At 42.1% G+C, this 21,457-nt stretch overlaps 1 protein-coding gene across 3 annotated transcripts in view; it reads left to right on the forward strand.

Annotated features, from left to right (window-relative positions):
- Nucleotides 1-16,165: 16,165 nt before the first annotated feature.
- The window catches only part of Vgll4 (vestigial like family member 4), a 139,638-nt gene continuing 134,346 nt past the window's right edge, over nucleotides 16,166-21,457 (forward strand). Inside the window, exon 1 of one of the 3 annotated variants that reach the window (XM_047535013.1) lies at nucleotides 16,166-16,518. The gene's annotated coding sequence lies outside the window, so the exon portion shown is untranslated. Of the gene's footprint in view, nucleotides 16,519-16,764; nucleotides 16,818-17,319; nucleotides 17,564-21,457 lie in introns of those variants that run through there. The other 2 variants (XM_047535015.1, XM_047535014.1) reach the window with 2 other exon arrangements.

Consider the following 21,457-nt stretch of genomic DNA (forward strand, 5'->3'; position numbering starts at 1 on the left):
GTACTAGCCACAAGCTTCGTTCATCTCACCAGAGATAAAGATAAGTGATCCATTCATCGGACTCTTGATTGAACATATATACCAAGGGCAATGGAAGGGTGATAGATGCTGAGGATACCAGGTTTACAGTCCTATGAGGGACACGAATAAAGAGTCAATGATAATACAATGTGACAGGTGCTATAATAGAAAGCATCAGGAAGAACCTGATATTAGTAAGGTATATTTGGGAACTGAAAGTAGTTAGTATATCAGAGCACTGATGGAAGGACTGGTTAGAAATGAACCCAGAGAGGGGAATTGGTTTTTAGTTGTGAAGATCAGAATCCTCTTGAGCTTATTCACACAGAAAATAAATGTGTAAAAGAATATTAGGTAGTTTACATCTCCAAGAGAGCCAGAGAATGGGATATGGAGGCCATGACCAGAAACAAAGCCCCCCAAAACCATCCTTCAGTACTCTCAGCAAAGACCCCATTGCCAGACACAGAAGCTCACTGGCTTTGGTGACCACTACTGCTGCTTCCTAGGAGCTCTGCTGTCACCTGGCTTCGGGTGGACTTCCTGGGTTGCCTGCTCCCTGGCATCACCCTCTTCCGAACAGTCTTCCATTGTTGTGTCTGATTGGTAGAGATGAAGCTCCCTCCCCAAGGGCAAGGGAGGTTGAGAGAATGAATTGCTCAGGCTTCTTTCTTCAGTAGGCAGTATCTATTGGAGAGGTAGTACCCCAATCATAAGAACAGGTTTGCTATAGTTTGGATCTTAAATGTCCCCCAAGGCACAGGTGTGAAAGACTTGGTTACTAGCCTGTAGCACTACTGGGAGATGGTGGAATCTTTAGGAGGTGGGGCCTAATGGGAGAAAGTTAGGTTATGAGTTTATGCCCTTAAATAGGATATTTGCACTCCAGTCCCATTCCTGTCTCTCTTTTACTTCCTGGCCAGCCTGAGGTGAGTAGGTCCCCTCCACCATGTGTTCCTACCAATGCTGTACTGTGTGGTCTCAGGTTCAAACCAATAGGGCCACATAAGCATGAACTTAAACCTTGAAATCATGAGCAAAAATAAATCTTTCCTTTTTTGTAAGTTATTTCAAATATTTTTGAAATACGGAAAGTTGACTAACATAAGGTTTGAAAAGTGGTTATATGTTCTTTCTTTTTTTTATAAAAATTTTTTTAGTTGTAGATGGACATAATACCTTATTTTATTAATTTATATTTTTGTGTGCTGAGGATCAAACCCAATGCCTCCCACATGTTAGGCAAGTTTTTTACCACTGAGCTACAACTCCAGACCAGACCTTGGTGATATGTTCTTGTACAAAAACTTGTATACAAATGTTCATTGTTCACAGATGTTCAACTTTGTTTGCAAAAGCCCCAAACTATAAATAGTCCAGATGTCTATCAACTGGTGAATAGTTAAGCCAACCGTGGTCCATCCATACGTGTTGTTCAGCAATAAAAGGAACGAATACATAACAATACATAATAACTTGGATGAATCTTCAAGATATTATGCTGAGAGAAGGAACCCAATCCCCCAGAATTATTCCCATACCACATCACTCCATTTATGTAACATTTTGAGATGGTGAAGTTTTACAAAAGGATACAGATTGGTATCTACCCCAAGTCAGGGGTAGGGAGAAGGGCCACAGTGGGAAGGAAGAGAATGTGGTTACAGAAAAGCAAGGAATTCTTGTACTTGATGGAAATGTTCTATATCTTGAGTGTGGAGATGGGCACATGGACCTACACACATGTTAAAAAGGTATAGAAGTAAACACACACATGCGTGCAATGCTTTGGTCTGAATGTGTGTGCTCTCATTGGAACTTAACCCCCAAGGTGATAGTACAAAGAGATGGGGCCTTTGTAGGTTATGCAGAAACCTCAAAAATGGATTAGGTGCCCTTAATACATGAGCTTGAGAGAGTGAGTTCAGTTCTCTTGCTCTTCCGTGTTCTGCCAACTGAAGACATAGCAACAAAGCACCATCTTGGAAGCAGGGAGCAGCTCTCACCAAACACCAATGCCAGCACCTTGATCTCCAACTTCCCATTCTCTGGAACTGTAAGAAGTAAATTTCTGTTCTTTATAAATTACTTAGTCTGAAATATTTTGTCATAGCAGCATAAACAGACTTGCACACACATGCATGCAAAGACATACATAAAAGCATACAACTAAAACTGGGGAACATTGAATACAACTGGTAGATTGCATAAATCTCAGGGTCCTGGTGGTGGTATTGTATTGCAGTTTTAGATGATATTAACATTGGGGAAAACATACATGGGGCCTCTCTGTATTATTTATTACAAGTATCTGTGGATTTACAGTTATGCCCATAGAAAAACAGAAAGAAAAAAAAAAGCACTGGGAAGCCAGAAAACACTAGGGGGTTGGGACTTTATTTTAAGAGCGATGAGCAACTATTGAGGGATTTTCAGCAGGTGTGACACATGTCTTCATTTAGTGCCTATTTTTTATTCAATGCTAGGATAATATTATCCTGGCCTAACTTACTACTGTGACATTTAAGTTTAAAATAAAGTGTAAAAGATATCTCTCTCTCCTTTATTTTTTTAATTTTTTTTTTTTTTTTTTTTAGCCTCTTGTGATTTTTCCAGATTTTCTAGGAAAGCAATTTTAGGCTCAGTGTATGGGCTCTGATTCCTCCTGTAGCAGAAATAATAAGGAAGGATTCTTTATTTTATTCCTTCCACAAATGTTTAGTAAGCATATGCTATGGGTCAGGCTCTGTGCCAGGCACTGTAGATTCAGTGATGAATAAGACACAGTCTTACCTTTGAGAGGCTGCATTGTTAACCCCTCGGGGGAGAAACAGTGACTCCAATAAGAAAGGGATTTATTTGAGCCACGTGTAATCTAAAGTCTAGGGATGAAGGTGTGGGGTTGATACATTGACCTCAAGATATTATTAATGTCCCAAGCTCTTGTTATCATTTTGCTTCACCATCTTTATTTAGCATGTCTTCTACCCTCAAGATCACTGTGGGCATCTCAATTCATCATAAGAAGTATATTAGTCCGGTTTTGGTTACTATAATGAAACACTTGAGGCTGAATACTTTATAAAGAAAAGAAGTTTGTTTAGATCATAGTTCTGGAGGTCAAGGGCATACACTGGTAAGGACCTCAGTGCAGATGACATTTTAATGCTGGGAGCACCACCAATGATTTAGTATATCTGGGATGGGACTGGAGAATTTGCATTATATTATCAACAAATGCCCTGCAGTTCAGGGGAGCCCATTTTAAGAATCACAGGTGTAAGTACTAGGGGGTGAACGAAGAATAAAGTCATTAGTTTTTTAGGAGAATCACCCAGGGAATTAACCTAAAGATGGAATTATTTCCTACAAAGGTTAAATCCCTCAGATATAGCAGCTCCCTTTTAGCACAGCCTTAAAATGAAGGCAGCTGCCCTTAAGGCATTACACTGTTTAGCACATATGGTGTCTTAGTCTGTTTTCTGTTGCTGTAACTGAAAACCTGAGACTGGGTAATTTATAAAGAATTGAAGTTTATTTAATTTATGGTTCTGGAGACTGGGGAGTTCAAGAGTATGGTGCCAGCATCTCCTGGTATCTGATGTGGTCTTCTTGCTGCATCCTAACCTGACAAAAGGCATCACATGGTAACACAGAAGTGGGCTAGCTCTTCCTTCTTATAAAGCCACTTAATGCCATCATGGAGGCCCCATCCTCAATATCTCACTTACTTCTAATTACCTCCCAAAGCCCTCCTCCCAAATACCACTAACATATGATTTTGGAGATTATGTTTTCAACACATGAACTTTGTGGGGACACATTCAAACCATAACATATGTTAAGAGTATCGAGTTCAGAGGAATCGATTCCTGTTCCATCTCTGTGACCCTCTGGTTGTATGAACTTGGGCTACTGTGTTAAACAATCCAAATGTCAACTAGGACATTGGTAACAATAATTAGTACCATTTTTTGAGCAATTACAGAGATCATCTTGTTTAACACAACTTTCCTAAAAAGTAAATCCTGTGGTTCTGTTTTACAGGTGAGAAAATGAAGTCTCAGAGATAAAATAACTTGCTTAAGATTGTAAGACTTGTAAGGGGTAGAGGTGAGATCCAATACCATGGTTTTTACTTTAAACTCCAAAGCTTATGCACCTGATTACTTTGTCATGATTTCTGAAACTGGAGCTTACAAATACAGTCATTGAAATTTCTGAGTTGTCTATGAGATTTTTTAAAAATTTAGTATTTTTGTATATTTATCATTAAAGCATTGATATAAGCAAATGTTGGGTCATGTGGACAAATTTTCTAGCTGATTTCAGACCCGGCATTTGCATTTGCATTGGAATCAAGTAAAGCAATTCTAATTGTCCCAGCTAAATGACAAAAAACAAAAAACAAAAAAACCCAAAACAGAACACTGTAGTCTTCATTTGTGAATGATGTGCCCAGCAGAGAGCAAATGCTCTGAAGACAAACTGTACACAGGAAGTATACAAATGAAACAGAGGAGAGGTGTGGAGCTCAGTCACCAAGTGGCCCACAGCAATAAAAAATACAGCCACAGGAGCCCAGGTCAGTGAGTTTCACAGTCACATAACAAACTACTATTTAGTTTCACAGAACAGGATGATCTGTCATATCGAGTTAATGTTCATTTCAACAGTGCAGATTTGGTAGTGTTACTTATATTTAGCTTGCAAATGTGTTTGTGTTTTATAGTTGCTTAAAGCTGCAAGCCTCCGAGGAGTTTATTGTTGGTTTTATGGTGTACATATGTGAGTTACGTGAGAACAAAACTAATGTAAGTCAAATCTTGGAGTCCAAGAGAAATTTTGTTTTTTTAATGGAGGTCTGAAAATTGCTTAAGATTAAGCCAGAGTTTGGATTATAGACAACAGAAACGGTATCTGGTTAATATAAGTGGAAATGGAGTTTATGGGGTGGGTACTGGGTAATGGAAGAACAGATGGGACGACTAGAGAACCAGACTCAGAAAGTTGTTAAGAGGTAGAGTGGTCTGTACCCGGAGTTAACTGGTATAGACAAACTCCTGACTTCCAGCACTGGAGTCACCACCTCTGCACAGTGTGACAATTCCAGGACTTGGTGCCATTATCACCAAGCCTTAGGCCATTCCCTCAAGAGTTAAGACCCTGGGCAAGAACACGAAGCTGACTGAGCCTACCTCTTAGCCCCAGGGTAGGACTCTCTGGCTCTTTTTGGCTTCTGTAGACCCAGTCCATGGTGAATTTCTCCAACTAGGAAGGGAGGCTAGATACTGAGGAGCCAAAACCCAGCCAATGTCTTCTCAACACACTCTCCTATAAAGCAGAGAACAGGACCAATTTCAGAAATGTCAGCATTAAATAAGATGACCTCATGGACAGCAACTATGAAGTCCTGTCCACAGGTTTGCTGGTTGCTGGAGCAGCTGCAATGAGGCCCCGCTATGATCACGAGCAGTGACGAAAGGTCCAGACCCCACACTGGTGTTTTTGTTTCATGGCCCCCATTACAGTGGGCAGATCAGGAGGGAACCTCCCAAGGTAATTTAACAGGCCAGAGAGATAAGGCGCCATCTTGGAAGCAGAGAGAAACCCTCACCAAATCCCAATGCCAGTGCCTTGGTCTTGGGCTTCCCAGTCTCTAGGGATGTCAGAAATGAATTTCTGTTCTTTATAAATTACCTAGTCTAAAATATTTTTGCCTAAACTATGTCTTGTTGAAAAAAAATTCTTCTTTCCATTTCACCCCACTTTTTTCTGTTATTTACAAACAAACAAAAAACAAACAAACAAAACCCAAGCTAATAAAAAACCTCTGGCTTGGATTTTGGAGCTGAAATTTGGAAGACAAAGTGTTTATCAGAGCAGTATTGTTGTTGCTGTCCTCCTGGGCTAATCGGTTTTGCTCTGAGCATGAGGGATGGGAAGCATTTGTCCAGGTCTTTGATGGCACTTGCTAAAAATGCCGCCCTGCGGTGCTTCACATGTGGCTGCAATTAACTGTGTAGAAAACCTGCTGCACCAGGGGAAAATCGTGTATTCTGAGCTCTACATTACAAAACGGTTCCCCTTTCTTATTTTGGTCACAAATCCTCCACTTTGAAGGTGTTTCATTTTGGGAACTGCGCAGGAAGTTCCTGATGGTGCATTGCTTTCTTCACAATAATTCCTGCACGGGGAAATAGGTTTGTTTTTCTCTCTCCTTCTCGAGTTACACAAAGTTGTTGGTGGAAAACGCTCTGCTTTGTCTACTGCATGACCTGCCCATCCCCCCACCTCTCTGACCTCATCTCTACAGCTCTTCCCCAATCCCCACCTCAGTCCAGCTGCACTCGTCTCCTGGTTGGTTTTGGATCATGCCAGGTACTGTCCTGCCTCTGGGCCTTTGCACTCGCTCTGCCCTCCCCTGGCACATCACAGTCTTCCCCCATGAGGTACCTCAGTTTCATTAAGGTTTCTGCTCACATCTTGCCTTACTAAAAAAGTCTTGTTACTTCTAGCAATTCCATCCTCCACCCACTGGTACTTTCTCATTCATCTTGCACTACTATTTTCCAGGGCACCTGAAACACTATCTAATTGTTTATTTGTTTATTATTTGACTTCTTTTAGAATGCAATACTCATGAGGCAGAGACTGTCTTTCTCTCTGCCTATCATCACTACCCAGCATATAGTAGGCATTCAATAAACTATGTGTTGAGGATGGGGTGTGTAGTTCAATAGTTCCACTTGTCCAGTTTGCACAAGGCCCTGGATTCAGTCCCCAACACCAGGAAGAAAAAAAAAAAAAAACCTGAAAATCCTGTGAAACCTGAAAAAAACTGTGTTAATGAGAGAATTCATATAATAGTAAGAACTATCACTTAATAAATTATAAACATTATCTATCATAGAAGAATGAAGTTATACTAATGTGGTAAAGTCACAGAAGTTCAGTAGTAAGGAGGGATCCAGACCACTGTAGGAGTAGGTGTCAGGATCATAAACCACTGGGTCAAGGGGAACATGCAATATTTATTTACCTATTTTGAATCTTTATTTTATTTATTTATATGTGGTACTGAGAATTGAACCCAGTGCCTCACACATGCTAGGCAAGCTCTTTTCCACTGAGCTATAACCCAGCCCCTTAAAAAGGCAATATTTAAATCTTCAGTTTTGACTTTTCTGAATCCCTGGCTCATGTCTCCAACTGGGTTTCCAAAATCTGCTTTTGGATGTCTCATGAGCAGCTCACACAATGTATGTGCAAAATGGAACTCTTAAATTTCCCCTGCCTCCAGTAAAAATCTGCTTCTTTCTCAACTTCCCATTTTGGTAATGACCACCTTCCACCTTTGCTCAGGCCAAAAGTCAAACTGTCATATCAGGAGCCTCATATTCCTTCAAGTACCACATGCAACCTACAAGAGAGCTTGATGATGTTCCCTGATCCAGATGACCATTCGATCACCAAAGATCTGTGTACTGTTTCCATAGCACAGAGCTGTTGACAGGTAGTAGCTGCCCACAAAGAGATCACATCTCCTAGTCCCCCTTTATTCACTTGAGGCCACAGGACTAGTTTTCAGCCATGGAATAGAAATAGCAATGTATGCAACAGCCTGGTCCATGTGGTTAAGAAGTGTGTAGGTCTTCTTCACACTCCTTTTCCGGCTGGATGAACAAGACTCTAGGGCACCAGAAGCCAAGAGTCCCAAGACAGCAGAACCCTGGATCCCCGGGTTACTGTTTGGAGAAGAGCCGTCATCTCTTCCAGAGCCACCTGTTGAGACGTGATGTAAAAACCCACCAAGATTTTAGAGTTTATTTGCTGTGGTTGCTGGCATTACCTTAACTAATTCATCTGCATACCTCCAAAATATCTCTCTAATCTATCCACTTTGTTTTATTGATCTTCCTCTTATTTTGAACCACTGTCTTCTCTCTCCTGAAAGGTTGTAAAGTGTAACATTTCCTTGCTTTTATTGATCATATATTTTTATTTTCTTTTCTCTTCTCTTCCTTTCTTTTCTTTTCTTTTTATAGTACTGGGGATTGAACCCAGGAGTACTCTACAACTGACTCACCCTCACCCCGGCCCTTTTTATTTTTTGAGATAAGGTCTCACTAAGTTTCTTAGGGCCTTGCTAAATTGCTGGGGCTAGTTTTGAACTCACAGTCTCTCACTGCCTCAGCCTCCCAAGCCATTGGGATTATAGGTATGCACCACCACACCAAGCTTTTATTACTATTTTATCACTATTTTTTCTTTCTTTTTTTTTTTTTTTTTTTTCTTTTTTGCAGTGCTGGGAATCAAACCCAGAATCTTGTGCACACTAGGAAAGCATTCCACCACTGAGCTACGATCTTACCCACTTAAAGATTATTGTTATTATTATTAACCAGGCATGGTGATGCATGCCTACAGTTCCAGCTACTTGGGAAGCTGAGGCAGAAAAACCATTTGAGCCTAGGAGTTTGAGACCGGACTGGGCAACATAAAGAAATCTTGTCTTTAAAAAAAAAAAAAAAAATTATTACTTTTGTTGCTATTTTGCAGTGCTGGGGGTGGAACCCAGGACCTCACACATGCTAGGCAAGTGCTCTCCCCTGAATTTAACTTATAAAACTTAAATTAGGTTTCCCAGATAATGGTCTTTTCCCCCATCTTCTCCCCAGCATCTCCCCATTAGGATATAAACTGTGATTGCAGGAGTTTGTCCTTCCCCTCTTCCTTTCTCTCTCTTCATTTTCTCCCTTCCTTCCTTCCTTCTTCTAGCCTGTAAATAGCACCGTGCTTATAGGAACAAAATGCAAAAGAGGAAATTGAAGTGCAGAAAGATTTGGCAATTCCAGTTTGAAGTCTTTCTCTCTGAGGTGGTGTTGTACTTTATATATGCAGGGAAAAAAACAAAAACAAACAAACAAAAACAACACATGCTCATTTTGGGTAAGTTCCCTAATTGAAACCACTCTGTCTGAGAAGCAGCTAGGTAACTGTGGTCAATCTTGGACTGGTCTTGAGTCCAGTATCTGCAAATTCTTTTCTGAGGAAAATGGCTCTCGTTATCTCTTGCAGCAGTCCAATGAAGTTTCTCTCTAGCAAAGACAGCAAGAATATATTGCCAAACTGAATTTTTCTTATATTCTCTGAAGGAAAATCCCTCATGTGAGGACAAATCCAATCTCTGGATCAGTGTTAAATACCAATCGGATGTCTGAGGTCTGAGCAGTCATCTGGTCATAAATCTGGTTCTGATAAGGGGGCTCCTTCAGAACCATGCTGTGCAAAGAGCTGTCCCAGACAGGTCTCAAAATGGGATATCCCCAAACCTTGGAACAGTGCCCTCAAACACAGCTTTTCAGCTAACTCTGAAATGAACTCTGAACTCAGGTTACCACCACTCAATATGGCCCCATCACTGGACTCTATTTAGTTGAGTGAAGGGTAAAATCAGTATTGGGTCATGGTGAAGGTGAGGTTCCTTCTAGATCCTGAGACAGTTGCAAGAGAGAAGAAAAGGCATTCATTTTTATTGAATGCTTACTGTGTACCTGGCATTGGTAGATGCTTTTATAAACATGTCTAGAAATTCTGAAAATGTTTTAACCTTGGGTAGTTCTGTTATATACCCCTTTCTGATCTTCTAACTATATCTGTGAAATCTGAACAGTAGAGGATGTAGCAGTCAGACCTGTGGTTGAATTCTGACTACCCAGACTAGAATGACAGCTTAGCAACGGCAATGTTTGCTCTCAGCCATATGCCCAGCGCTGAGAACAGCACCTTGCACACAGAAGAACCTCAATACCTATTTGTGTTGGGCTGCTTAACTTAGAATCTTAAAATTGCATTTCCCTAACAACAAAAGCAGGAAAAATACAACCTGCAATCATAAGATTTTTAAAAATGATTTTTAAAATTTTTAGATTATTGTAGATTCACATGCAATCATAGGAAGTAATACAGACAAAGCCTACGTTTCCTTTTCTCCTGTGGTAACATTTTTAAAAACTGTAGGACATTATCATATCCAGGATATTGACATGGATCAGTTCATTGGTCTTGTAGGATTTTTCTTTTCTTTTTTTTCAAGACAGGTTCTTGCTATGTTGCCCAGGCTGGCCTTGAATTGCGAGGCTCAGGGATTCTTCTGCCTCAGCCTCCCTAATAGCTGGCATGAGAGGTGTATGCCACCGTGTCTGGCTCCTTATAGGATTTTTTTTTAATTAAATGTAATTATAAAGGCATAATGTTTATCACAGTGCATGTACATGGGAAACATTAAAAAACTGTAGATAATATCCTGATCAGAGGCAATATGGTGTAGCTCAGTGCTTCTCAAAATTTAGTGTGAACATGAGCCCCCCAGGAGGTTTGTCAAAATTCAGATTCCAATTCAGTAGGTATGGAGGGACCTGAGAGTCGGTAATTACAGTAAGTTCCCAGCAAGTGCCTGATGCAATTTGTAGGCACTGCTGAAAAGCAAGAGACTAAGCATGTGGTTCCAGAATCAGACTGTCAGGCTTAACTCTAGTTCCATGCTTATTATCTTTAAGATCTTGGACAAGTTAGTTAATGTCTCCATGTTTCAGTTTCTTTATTCATAAAATGGGGACATATATAGTCTCTATCTTGTAGGTTGTCCTGAGACTTACATTAGAAAATTTATAAGGCTCTTAGAGTGGTACCTGCAACATAGTTAAGTGTTAATTGAGTATTAGGCATTATTATAATTTTAGACCGTTTTATTCATTGCTCTTTCATTGATGTAAGGTAATTTTGAGTTTTTTCCATTGGTTACTTTGGTCCCTAGGAAAAGAGAAATAATCTCCAGTATATTCACGTATTTCAAAATTGCTAAAAGAATACCTTTTCCCCTTGCCACCATTCTCTAAACATGCAGTATGACTACTCTTTGCATAGCATTTACATTGCATTATGTATTATAAATAATCTAGAGATGATTTCAAGTGTTTGGGAGGATGTGTATGGGTTATATGCAGATTTGACATCATTTTACACAAGAGAATTAAGCATCTGAGGATTTGGGTATCCTAGGGGTGGGCTGGGGGAACCCAGGGAACAATGAAAGGATGACTGTATCTGATAACAGACTTGTGTTCAGAATATATAAAGAATTCTTACAATTCCATAATAAAAAGCCCAATTTAAAAATGGAGAGAGGGAGAGAGGAAGGAAGAGAGGTTATTGTTAGAAGGGACATTTAGAGCCCTTCTAGACCAAAAATGGCAAATATCTGCTATGATGACCATAGCAGACATTACCAGTCAATCCTGACACTCTACTGAGCCTCAACTATGTCACCAGACATCTCAAGAGCGGGTTCCCCAGGCAAAGCTGTTGTTCAAATTGAACTTTGGGAATACTGCTCTGGTCCAAGCTTCTCACAGATGGGAAATGTGGACCCAGAGGTATGAAATGACTTCCCTGGGCCTACATTGTCATCTAGAGACCAAATCTAAACCAGAAACCACTGCTTTTGACTGCTCGATACTTTTTGTGGGACAAGTTGGAGGGAAGAGAAGAGCAGGAGAGATTCACATGAGCACATTTAAGCAAAAGGATGTTGGGTAGGAAAAAAACCCCATACTTCTTATGCCATGGAGGAGAACAATGGAAGTCTATGGGCACTATGAGCATCTGAGATTGGCAGCCATCTGTGGTTCCTTTATTTCCCCCTTGGCAGTATGACATGGAAGAACATATTGAAAAATAAACTGTGGTTGACCCTTGGACAATGCAGGGGCTGGGGACATCAACCCCCCCACCCTGCCAGTTGAAAATCTGCTGTGTATAACTTTTGACTCCTGAAATAGCAACAGCAGGTGGCTACGAAATCATTACAATGGTATAGTGTGTACTATAGTTAATTTTATGCAGTTATGATTTAATAACTGTATCTTTAATAAATTTGTTGACATTGCTCTTGACAGAATGGTGCCATGTACCACCTGTGTGTGTGTAAGTTTTGATAAACTTTAACTTTCTATAATAGATTCATGTATAATTTTATTGTAAGTGACAAAATAGACATATTTTATGCATTCATAGCATAGCTTTTTCCTCCCCCCCCCTTCTCCCTCCCTCCCTTCCTTCCTTTCTTTTCCTTATATAAAAAATACAATTATCGGTAGTTCATCTGAGAGGTTTTTCAAATTGCTGCAAATCTTGCAGGGGGCAGGGGTCTGCCTATAAGTGAACCCAGGCAGTTTAAATCTGTGATGTTCAAGGATCTACTGTACTTATTGAACTATTTTGAGGTTTAAATTAGATAATTCTCTTAAAGCACTTAGAGCAGTACCTGGAGCATAGCAAATGCTCACTAAACATTTGGCATCATCATTAGTATTATTTTAGACTGCTTCTTATTTAGTATACTGTCATTGAAATAAGAACATTTTGAGTTTTTCCACTGGTTTTACATTTGGTGTGGAAAATGAAACTTTTTCACATTCCACTCACTAATGGAAGAGGTGAAGGAATTGTAGAAAGGCAAAGAACTTATTCTTAGCTAACTGCACTCCTGAGAACTTTTCAACGTGTGGCAGTCTTGGGACCGTGCCATTCGTACAGCTGGCAGTGGACTATGCTTCTCATTTCTGAACTATGCTTGACTCCACAGACCCTTTGGGATGCATGACTTCCAGGCAGATCAGATGACAGCCAATTCTGGATTAGTAGAAAGAAAGGAATCAGATTCATTCTCTGAGTAGTGTGAACCATGTAGGTATAAAAGGAGTTAGTTCCAAAAGTCATTTACAAGACCCTGAAGGTACTGCGGTAGTTGTAGGCAGGAGGTGGCAGAAACCAAAAGGGGTAGTAGGGACAGCAATCAGAGAACCAGAGCTATCAGGAAACTCCTTAGCAGAGAGAAGAGAAAGAGCTAGATGGGATAGGAGACACAAAGAAATAGGGACAAAGGAAACTGATCAACAATATCATGGCCCATGGGTGACAACCACAATAACGGTCCACAAAGCATCTTTTGGTCCTCTGTGTTTCTCTCCCCGCCACACTCTTTTTTAAAAAATGGTTTAATATGAAAAATTTCAAACATATATAAGAGTAGACAGAACAGTATAACCACTCCCCTTCGCCTCCCCACTTCCTCTTCATATTCGTAAAATGGTTTTAACAATGACCAACTCTGATCCAATCTTGTTTCTTCTCTAACTCCGGGCACCTACTTCCTTGATTATTTTAATTTTTTAAAAATGAACTTTTGATGCATTTATAAAAGCCTTAGTTTGAAATACATTCTTGTCAGTAGTCTATGTACAGTCTATCTTTATTTATTTAGTGAGTTACTTAAGTAGTGTTTGCTTTCTTTTTGGTTTGTCCAATCTTTTTCTTTAGTTCCTTAGACATTTTAAAAATTTGTGGTAAAAGACTTAACATAAAGTTTACCTCTTAAATTTTTTAATTAATTTATTTTTTTGAGGCTGGGTTGCTCAAGAGATTTTCCTGACTCAGTCTTCTCAGTAGCTGGGAGTAGAGAGTGTCGCTGTATTCAGTTTCTGACTTGTTTATATATGTGTGTGTGTGTGTGTGTGTGTGTGTGTGTGTATGTATAATTTTATTGCAAGTATATGTCCTCCTAAAATCATTTTTCATTTTATTATTTTTTTAAAGTTTTGTGTTTTTTTGTTTGTTTGTTTGATTTTGGTACTGGGAATTTAACCAGGACACTTTACTACTGTACTACATCCGTAGCCCTCAAAAAAAAAAAAAAAAAAAAAATTTTTTTTGAGACAGGTCTTGCTAAGTTGCTGTGGCTGTCCTTGAGCTTGGAGATCTTCCTGCCTTAGCCTCTCAAGTCTCTGGGATTACAGGTATGTACCTCTGCACCTGGCTCATTTTATTTCTAATGTTACAAATAGAGTATTCTGTTGTATGCAATCGTTTGGGACTTACTTTTGTCATTAATAGTGTCCATACTGTTGCAAGTCTCTGTGAGTCATTTGTTAGACTAATATATGCTATGTGCTGTGTTCTAGTTCCAGTTTTCTTATACCTTAAAACTTTTATCTTTTTTTTTTCTTTCTTTCTCTTATTTATTTATTTATTTATTGCAGTACCAGGGGTTGAAACCAGGGGCATTCTACCCAAGCTACATCCCCAGCCCTTTAGAATTTTTTAAATTTTATTTTGAGGTAGGGTCTTGCTAACTTGCAATCCTCCTGCCTCGGCCTCCCGAGTTGCTGGGATTACGGGTTTGTGCCACCATGCCTAGCCTTCCTATACCTTTATTGCTGAACTTTTTTTGTGGTAACTTGTGTGTGTCTCTACTTCACACAACTAAAACAACTTAACTAGAACAACCATGCTTAGATGCTGCCAGAGCTAAGTTACATTCCTGCTGATGTAAGGCAAGGAGTGAGATTAATCCATGCAAAGGTTAAAGACTGGTCACATGTCCATGAGAAAAGGCCCTCTGTCCCCATGAGTTATCTGCAGAGTAAGGTTCACGCTAAGCAGTGATGGAAATTAAAGAGGCAGCTTTAGGACCTCCACACTGACCCTGAATGGAAATCATTTAGTGGCAAGCAAATGGCAATGTTGTCATAAAGATCAAATGAGATAATGATATGTGGGAAAACTTTGTGAACCCTAGGCCATTTTTATAAATGTTCAGTTGTATTATTTTGTCATCATTATTCATTTGCAATATCTAGGCAAATTGTTTCCCTATTCCTCCCTCCTAAGTGATTGTCTGTTTGTAAAGTGCTCAGCAAGACTAGTTTCATATCTGGAGGAGAGAAAGGGGGAGAGGTAACCATTCACTGAACTGCTGTTCCTTGTCCTTTGCCCCTCCAATGACTCCTGAAAGGAAGAATTATTATCATCTCTTTTTTTTTTTTTTTTTTTGTACCAGGGATTGAACCCAGGGGTGCTTAACATTGAGCCACATCCCCAGCCTTTTTAATATTTTATTTAGAGACAGGGTCTTGCTAAGTTGTTCAGGGCATCACTAAGTTGCTGAGGCTGGCTTTGAACCAGCAATCCTCCTGCCTTAACCTCTTGAGCGGCTGGGATTACAGGTGCCACTGTGCCTTGGGTCATCTCTATCTTAATAGGTGAAAAAAGTGAAGCTTGATAATTTGCCCAAAGTTCTAAATGAGTAGAGGTAGGGTTGGGATTCAAATTCAGGTCTGAATCCAGAACACTTTCTCTGTTTTCCCACACTTCCTGGAATCTGCTCCAGCAGTCCTCATTCTTTCCTCATTCCCTGTCTGAGTCTGGTTGAATGAAAATCTCTGATTTGTGCTTTTTCTCAGAATTTCTTTTCCTATACTGAGACTATCCATGAACTGAAAGAGAATCTAGGCACAAATATTGGGAAGACAGAGTCTTCAAGCTGAATTTTAACAGAGGAACCACAACATCCAAGGATGGCGATGCTTGTCACTTAGGCTGTCACATCTCCAGGGTGGATGGGTTGGAGGAGAGTGCCTCTAACAAGGGACCATAAGATGAGGGCAACCTGCTTTAGGTAAACCATCTCATTTCACTGTAATACGGAGGTGTTCGTACCTGTCGTACATATACAACAGGGCTGGGACCTAATGTGATAATGTGCTATGGGGTTGACAGGATCAGATGAGGTAGCAGATGGGAAAACAGTTTGAAAACTGCAGACCATTTTTCTTCCCAGTCCTAATGTGTTTGTTTTAATTGTTCCCATTCTCTCTCACCAGAGACCTCTCCAGGGAAAGCCCTTATGATAAGGCCTCCTCCTAAAGACTGAGGTTTGAGAACAGCTAGGTTAGCAACGTGAAACCGTGTAAAGCAAATTAGAGGAAGTCCAGTCGCTATTTTATGAAGTTAGCGGCTGAATATGTTAAGCAAATGTTTTCTTAATTGTGGCAGTATGAGAAAAACAATGGGGCAAGGGCGGCCTGGGATGGGGGAGTGTCAGGCCTCCACTCCCCTACCCGCCACCACCAAATCTCCAGAGAATGACAGGAAAAAATTAAAGACAGGCCTTTTCTTTTCGTGGTCACATGTCTACGCTGCCGCTGTAATAAGAACCTGCGCCAATTAGAAACGTTCACCTCCTCCTCCCCGCCCCTCCCCGGGCCCATTTCAGAGCAGGCCGGGTCGTGGACTCCAGGAGTTTGCCAAACACAGCAAACATTGGTGTGCCAGCGGCGGAGGGGACTCTTTCTACTTCGACCTCCCTCTTTCGCCTCTCGGCTCCCTCCCTTCCACACTGTTTTGATTTACTAGGACTTCCTTCTCCGGGAGAGGGGGCGGGGGAAGGAAAGACGCCACCGAGCGCCTGGATTTGTGTGTGTGTATGTGTGTGAGCGCGCGCGGGTGTGTGCGCGCTGTGGAGTGGTGGAGTGTAAAATACTGTAATGGGAGGAAACCGAGCTGCGTCCGAGTGCCCTGAACTGCAGCGGCTGTTCTGATTCCAGGTGGCACTTGAGCGCATATTTCCCAAGCAAGTGCGACCTGTATCTTCAGGTACGTGTAGTCGTCTGCTTGTCGGGGCAGTGTGGCTTGGGTGTGGGTGGGTAACGAGACGCAGAGGCCATGAGTAGCCCAGGGTGGCGCCCCGTGGAGCGTGGAGCTCAGAGCTTGGGAGGCGTGAGGCAGCAGTGCGTGCCGGTGTGCTCGGGGGTGGACGCCGACCCCCAGGCGCTGCAGGGCTGCTACGCCCTTCGGTTGCAGAGTATGAGGCTGGGACGGCAGCGGGTCGGAGCAGAAGGCAGCGTGGGTGCCGCAGGTCTGACTGGAACGCGCTGAACTGGGCTGGCTGATTGGTGGGTAAGGGGCAGCAAGTCCAGGGGGCAAGGAGTGCGACTGGACCGAGGTGCTGTGTCCGCTGGGTGTGGGGAACGTGTGGGAACGTGCCTGGCCCAGAGCGGCAGGAACCTGGGCACGCACCAAATGTTCGTTTGTGCTTGTCCACTGAAGGTGTGTTCCCACGGGGGCCCGGGGCCACGGGGCCGTAGGAGATGCTGGGCGCACGCAGTGTGGGCTGTGCCCACGTGCCCTATCCCGCAAGCGCCTACTCCGAGGGGCCCAAGCTGGGAGCACCAGGCCCTCAGCTAATATTCTCTACAAGAGCGCGTCTGCACCGGCCGGTAGGTACGAGCTGACGCCCCGTGTGCGGCGGGCGGGGGAGGGGAACGAGCCTCTCCGGCTGCTCGGGGCTCGGGCCCCGCCTCCCCTCGGGCTCACCTGGGCTCGGCCCCCACCTGCTCGTGGTGGAGGCGTGGCCTGGGCGTGGCCTGGGTAGCCCTGCGGAACCCGGGAGAAGGCGGGCGGCTCCTCATTCCAGGGATTCCTCGCGCTCCGGTCCGCCGCAGAGCCGGCCTGGCGCGCGCGGCCCGAGTCTGCGTGTGCTTAGCGGACAGCCGGTGCGGGAGCGCGGGCGCGAGCGCGCCTGTGCGTCCGCGCGTCCCCGGAGTGCTCCCCGCGCGCCTCGCGGCCCCGCCTCTTATCCCTAGCCGCCCCCTGCGGGGCCCGGCCGGCCCGAGGCGGGCGAGCCTGGAGCCGCCCGGTGGTGAGTGAGCAAGAACCGGGCGGGCCCCGGGCTGGGTGAGGGTTGGCCTGCTGGGGACCTTAGGAGTGGGTTGATCTGGAGTGGGACGGGGACGCCTTCCTGGAGGGGAGGAGGCGGCTTGTCCTCACTGGACAGCTTATGAGGCTTGCGTTGGGGATGGAAGTGACTGTGCTTCGGGAGGGGGAGATTCAGCTCGTGGAGGGAGTACAAGGCACCGGGCCGACGTTGAGGCCCCGCACCCTGCATCCGCTTGGTCCTGGCCCGCTTCGAGCCAGGGCTGAGGTGCGGGACTGAAGGAAGGGGCTGAAAGATGGGCAGCAGGGACCGGGCTCTTTCCTCTTACTGTACTTCCCGCCCCTTGCCCCAAACAAAACTGCACACTGTTCCTGCACTATGTGCAGGCCTCGCGGAAAAGCAAAGGTCTTTTCCTTTTTTGTTTTCCGTAGAATCTCCTTTGATTAATCACACGGAGACATTTACTTGTCTTAGGTTAGGATGACAATACTTGCTGGGGCTGTTAAGTTAGTCTTTATGTGCTTTACTGGCATGTATTCATCTCTTTAAGCTAGATGATTAAAAAAATCGGTTTCACTTTGATCATTGGTGCTTTATGTTGCCAGTTGTATTTCCTTCTCGTGGTTAATAGGAACCAGCAACCTGGTGCGGGGGTTTGGGGGGAAATGGAGGCGGCTCTTCCAGTTTTATCAGCGCGGGTCACCCCTCTATTTAAAACGTACTATCCCAGTTTGTAAGATTTTAATATCTTTTTTTCTAAGCCCAAGGCTATCTTGACCAAGAATTAGACTATTTGGAACAAAGACAAAACACGACAAATGTCAGTTAGCGTGTTAAGATTTGAAGGTCAGTTTTGCCTCCGAAACTTTAACTCTCTGCCTTAGTGTTTTCACGGCCTTGAGGTTCATTGTTCCCGCTGCAGCTAAGGAGGAGACTGGCATGACTACCAGAAGGGTAGAGTAGGAAGTTTGAAAGAGATCTCTTTGGAGTGGGTAGCGTTAAGTGGGAACCAAAGGTGTGATATTTTTTTTTTTTTTTAAATGATGCTGGGGATGGAATCCAAGGCTTCGTGTATGCTAGGCAAGCGCTCTACCACAGACCCCTATCCCCATCCCAATGGTGTGAACTTGGGAGAAGTTATTTATATCTTTAAATCTCCATGTTCTGAATTTAAATGATGGATTTAGAAATACTTTCCTCAAAAGTTTCTTATACCCAAGATGGTTTTCTAACGTCTTTTTTTTTGTTTTGTTTTGTTTTTTTGACTCTTGTGTGGTTCCTGTTGCATCTGGCTGAAACGTCCCCCACCCCATGGAAATGATGTAAACCCCTTAATTTGTTGTTTAACTTTGGCAAAATTTTAATCCCAGAACGACTTCCCCTGCCTTGCCACTGTTTTTTCACACTTCTGGGCAACTTGCCTTTGCTTTTCCATTTGGAAGGGAATGCAAACTAATTTTTTTTTTGTTATTGTTGTTGACCAAAACACAATACAATTAAGAAGATAATTCTGCTATAAATAACCGTGGTCTGCATTCCAAAACTCTGAATGTTGTAGTAAAAACAGCTCTGGTTTCTTATTCTGGAGACTCGAGTTCAAGTCCTAACTATGTCACCTACTAAGGTTTTGGAGCAGAAAAAGTTATTCATACTTAACCTTTGTGTTTTGTTTACCTCTGTTAGAGGGTGATACTGTCTGTTCTAGAACATCACACAGTTTCAGGAATTACAGGGAATAATGTGCTTTGAAAGTATTTTGTGTTAGGTTATTTATAAAAGTCTTTGAAGGTTGGAAAGAGCTTCATAAATACAGTCCTTGCCACTTCCCCCGACTGACGTAGAGCTATGACTTTAAGATTTTAACAGTCTGTGCAGACGTAATTAAGAAGCTAAAATCTTCACTTTTAAATGTTCTGTAATGTAACTTCCTTTTAACTCCTTATTAGAGTTCATGTTGTTATATGTTGTTACCTGCCTCTGGTGATTGCCAGACAGATCCAGAGGAAGATGTTATTTTTGTGTCTCTTCTGGATAGATTTGCTATGCAACTTTTAATTTACTTGATATGTAGAATAACAATAATAAATAAAAGTTATCTTGCAACTTTGAATGTGACAATAAAATACAAACAGTTGCAAGTTGAGTCAAGCACAAAATCTTCATGTAGTAAATTATGACATGGTATATTAATATCAAGTTATCTGTTTAATGTGAATCAGATGAGCTGTTGCAGATATAAGGACCTGGTAGAAGAGGAAATGGTGTGTGTGTAGAACTTGTTGTAAGATATATTAGCTGAGACTTGTGATTCTTTCAGGGAACCTTTCTCAAGTTATTGAAGCCTATATGGGTAGGTTTAATAGAAGATTGAAGCAAATTAAAAAAAAAAAAACTGCTAATCAGCCTCTAACCAATAGTATCCATCCACATTAAAAACAAACAGCTGGGCACAGTGGTGCATGCCTGAAATTCCATCTATTTAGGATGCTGAGGCAGGAGGGGTAAAAATTTGAGGCTCCTCTGGGCAATTCAGAAAGACCCTGTCTCAAAATAAAATAGAGCTGGGATGTAACTCACTGCTTGCCCAGCATTTGTGAAGCCTGGGTTCAACCCCTAGTTCTGCAAAACAAACAAACAATTTAGGAACCAAATTGCCAAATCTTGATGGTAGAAGTTGCCAAGGTAGAAGAGGAAAGAGCATAGGAGATGTTGAAACCAGGAAAAAAAAAAAAAAAAAAATCATTGTATCTGGTATACAGTATAGAATGTGCTTTCTGTGTCTCATGCCCCAGGCCTGATAATCGGATACAGCTGATCCTTATTGTTCATATTTATGAATTTGCCTACTTGGAAAAATGTGTTTGCAACCCCCAAAGCAGTACTTGCAGTGCTTTGTTGGACACTGGGGAGCAAGTGCATGGTGAGGAAAAATGTGAGTCCACTGATTTGAATGTTCTCAGTCATAATGGGAAAAGGTAATATTTTGAATATTCTGTCTTCTTCAGCTCTCACACTACATACACACAAGTGTGCTTTGGGGGACTCTTCAGCATCAGTGTTTTTGTTTGTTTGTTTTTTGTTTTTGCATTTTTGTGCTTTTTGATGGTGATTTTGTTTAAAATTGCCTCCAAATGTGATGCCAAAGTGTGCTGTCTGTAGCCCAGAAGGTTTTGATAGTCCTTATGGAGAAAATTCCTGTGTTAGATAAAATGGGTTCAGGCATGAGACTGTTATCTGTGGATTCAGTATTATTAAATCAACAATAGATATTCAGTAAAGAGTCTGAACAACACACAGAAAAAAGGTGATAAACTGGTTTTGATGGCACAGACTGCAATCCCTGCTACCTGGGAGTCTGAGGCAGGAGAATCGAAAGCTTGAGGCCGGTCTGGGCAATTTGCTGGGACCCTGTCTCAAAATAGAGAAGGGGTGGAGGTGTATGTAGTTGTAGTAGAGCACCCCTGGTTTCAATCTCCAAAGGAACCTAATTCAGCATTTATGTTGACTTTATGGAACATAATTATAGTGAATAATGACAATTGACTGCCTTTACTGATGGGTTAATTAAAGTTGACCTAATAGAGCATGTCATGAGTTAGAAGAGTTTATCTGGGCTTTAATAGGCTGGGAGTTGAGATTTGGGGAGTTAGACCTGGAACATTATGGGAACTTTTCCAACTTGAACCATGATGCAAATTGATTTTTTTTTTTTTTTTTTTTTTTTCCTATTGGGGGTATACTGGGGATTGAATCCCCAGTCATTTTTTATTTTGAGACAAGGTCTCACTAAGGTTGCTGAGGGCCTCACTGAATTGCCCAGGTTGGCTTTGAACTTGAGATCCTCTTACCTCAACCTCTGAATTGGCTGGGATTACAGGT

The sequence above is a fragment of the Sciurus carolinensis genome, chromosome 19, assembly GCF_902686445.1.
Source record: "Sciurus carolinensis chromosome 19, mSciCar1.2, whole genome shotgun sequence".
NCBI lineage: Eukaryota > Metazoa > Chordata > Mammalia > Rodentia > Sciuridae > Sciurus > Sciurus carolinensis.